This window comes from Mixophyes fleayi, chromosome 4 (genome assembly GCF_038048845.1).
Source record: "Mixophyes fleayi isolate aMixFle1 chromosome 4, aMixFle1.hap1, whole genome shotgun sequence".
In the NCBI taxonomy this organism is placed as follows: domain Eukaryota; kingdom Metazoa; phylum Chordata; class Amphibia; order Anura; family Limnodynastidae; genus Mixophyes; species Mixophyes fleayi.
In genome coordinates, this window is record NC_134405.1 from 158,875,910 (window position 1) to 158,879,379 (window position 3,470).

Below are 3,470 nucleotides of genomic sequence, written 5' to 3' on the forward strand. Positions count from 1 at the left end.
GAATAGGTGCTTAAACACCCAACCACCTGTGTGGCCAAATTGCCTATAGTTTGTCGTTTGGTGTGTTTAATGGTTTTTATGAAAGCATATGTGATCGTAATGCACAACTGCTTAAATATGAAATGTCTTCATTTTATACACACATTTAAGTCTTACTTTGTTGAAATTAGGCAGATTTTGACATGTTTGCTTGCATATGTATTTGTCCCACTTGATTTAAATGTATGCTTCAATGAATTTAATGATTCGTACCATTAGTAATTAAAGTCATACAAGTCTATTCTCCTGGAAAGTCCGTGAGATTCCAGAATTTTTGGGAAATCCATTGAGACTCCCGCAAGAGTAGCTTACCCTCCGGGATACCATCTCTCCTTTTATAAAGAGGATGTGGCAGTTCTTGATGATACGATTCAAAGTCATATCCTTGCCCTAGCTGCGTGATTTATGTAACTGTAATTATGTAATTGCACCACAGCAGAGTACAGGCTGTGAAGATGCAAATCATGTGTTCACCCCACCGTACTAGTCCTTTGGACCCCCTGGTACATGTAACTATTTGGGGCCAATCTGTGTATGCCCAAATTTATACTACAGCATGACATCATTTTCAATTCAATTTTATGTTTGTTTAGTGGCATAATAATGCAGTACTATTAAACAATCAAACAATTGACTGATAGTGCAAAGTATACAAAATAATAGATTTGGACCATTTCACAATACAACATATAGATTATGTTCTAAATATCTTATTAATCTCTGTTTTAAACACACATTCAATGCATTCATTGTTACACTTTTTCTTCACTATACATGTTTAGCTTTGCAGTACACCGAAAGAATTCTATAGCAACATTAGAATAATTTCTAATTATTGCAAAAGCTCCAAAAAAGCACCAATAACAATTAGACAATTTGGTTTGTTTTCTACATTTCATTATGTTAAGATTATCTTCGGGGATATACAGTAAAATAATTTAAAAACAGAGTTGCATTCTGTTTTTATTAAGATACCACAGTGGAAGATATAAACATGTTTGATTTATTGTGAATAGTTTATACAGTATTTGATTAAAGTGCAGTATTCTTTTTTTTTTTTTCAAAAACAACTTTTGCCACTATATAGTATTTAGGTGGCACTGTGATAAAACATGGGTGATATTAACCACTATTTTGAAAGTCACAGACTCAATATTTTAAAGTGTTCTTGCAGAGTCATATTTTTTTTTAAATTACATTTTGGTTTTCACTTTGTTGTTTAGTTGATATATAATGGTAGCGGATAAACATGAACAATATATAAATGAACCATTTCACATTGTAGATTTGTTAAACACAGAAGATCGTCCTGCCATCCTTGTATAGCTTACACTGTCATGTATCACTATTTTTACTTTTGATGGATGCACTTGAGGAGCACAGTTTACTTTAGCTAATTTCCTGTGTACACTATTTATAAAGCCTGCAGAAAACTATTGCACTGACAACAGTCTCGGCTTTGTTTATGGAGAAGACAAACTCTTGACTACGTCACAAGGTTTCTCTATAGCCAAAGGTAAACAAAAATGCCCACATGCAGACCATTATTTTGCTATTAATGGTTTTTCCTTACTTATTTATTTTGCAACCAGTATATTAAAAATCATTTAACTAGCTCACATGAGCATGACATCCATAATGTGACTTCTAGTGACGCAGCATTGGTTTACATATACACAGATTCCCCTACTACATCAGACAAACAGCATTACAATGACACAACCCAAGCAGGAGAACAATCAGTAATTAGTCAGTCATGTAGATTGCAGAGTAGGAAGCCTTCACCATTCAATCATACACGCGTACGATAATGTCAGCATTACTGGGAACAGTGTTGTGAAAATGTATCCTGGCCAAGAGGAGGATGTTGAACATTTTGAGATAGTTATGTAGTCCCCAAACCATTTGTTGCCAGTCACCGATCTAATTAATGTTTCAATTTAACTTTGTATAGCAAAATAATCTGTCTATCAGACGCTCTGTTCCTTCAGCCCAAGCGCCAGTAACAGATGATGCACAGAACACGCATCAAATTGTTGGCATTAATAGAGAAGTATTTTTTCAAAACTTATGTTCTGAATACATTTAATTTTAACTGTATTTATTTCACATGGCATTCTGTTTGCTTGTTAAGTCATAACAAAATAAAATATTTACTACTGCCTCTTTGATATGATAACATTGCCGCTTGTCAATGGGAATTATTGTAATTTTTTATTATTCACATCTTTATGCTAGTTTTGGAGCACCAAAATACTAAAAAAATTATTTGTCAACTATAAGAGAGAACCATGGATCCAAAACATGTATTTGATTCAGAATATTTGTCTGTATGTCATCTTACTGTTCCCAATGGTTGCAGTAGCACAATGCAGTTTCCAAACATGGCAATGGCACCTGTGTGTTAGCACAATAATTCTACATTCTTACAGCCACTTTTACAGTCAATATGACCAATGGGATATAGCACAGCTATACCCCGCTGCAGTAGTTATTAAAGGCATTTGCTCTAAAGACTAAAGTAGCCGATGATGAGAAGCACACAACTGTATGTAGATAGTACTGCACATCTTTTTAAATGGTCTTCCACTGTCCATTTTCATGAATCATAAATCATGTGAACTCTTGTATTTTGGACGACGATGCAGAAATTGTGCAAAATGTGGTTTAGCATTTACTGTGCAGATTCATGGCCCATGTAGAGCAACTACTGTATGTAAGAAGACCTCAAAGAAACTAATTGCATGTGAACAAACAGTTTCTGATCCCATTTTATGCAGTATTTAGTGATATCAATGGTATGTGTTTAAATAGTTTGGTTTTGCTACCTAAAGATTAGCCAAAAGAGATGTAAATATTTTTAAATAGTTAAGGAGATAAAGTGTAATGTACTGATAACCATAGGTACTCCATGTCAGTGTGGTCACGTACAGTATGTTCATACAGTACTGAAGCCCAAACATCCGCCGCATACTATGGCCTAGCAGTGGTAATTTTGCTGTTTTAGGTGTGTTTCTATCAAGCCGAAGAACAACGTGCATATGTTTCATTGCTCTATTTATCAATACATTGTATAGGGGAATCAAAAACTGGAGAGGAAATGTATTAAGACTTGCTGCTGTAAATTATTCTTTTTGGCATGTATTCAGTTGTTAAATAAACATTTCTTCAAAATAATTGAAACTTGCCATTTTTATCAATGACGAAAATATTCAGCCACAACATATTCCATTCATAAATGTCCATATTACTGAATCTTGTCAAATGCACACAATTAATTGTTTAGAAACATGTCTGGGTAAGTTGGTTAGGAAAATGAATGTATGTACTGTCTAAGGATTAGTGTCATTATTATCGCCAGTGTCTGTAGTGAGCTATAATGAACACCATTGACTTGGCATTGCTGGGATTTTGAGACAATAAAAATGTAT

The 3,470-nt window shown here is 34.1% G+C and overlaps 1 protein-coding gene across 2 annotated transcripts in view; it reads left to right on the forward strand.

Annotated features, from left to right (window-relative positions):
* The window catches only part of SEMA3A (semaphorin 3A), a 173,121-nt gene extending 169,905 nt beyond the window's left edge, over positions 1–3,216 (forward strand). For both annotated transcript variants that reach the window (XM_075208693.1, XM_075208694.1), the window contains exon 17: positions 1–3,216. This exon is cut by the window's left edge and continues 1,651 nt beyond it. The gene's annotated coding sequence lies outside the window, so the exon portion shown is untranslated.
* The last annotated feature ends 254 nt before the right edge of the window (positions 3,217–3,470 follow it).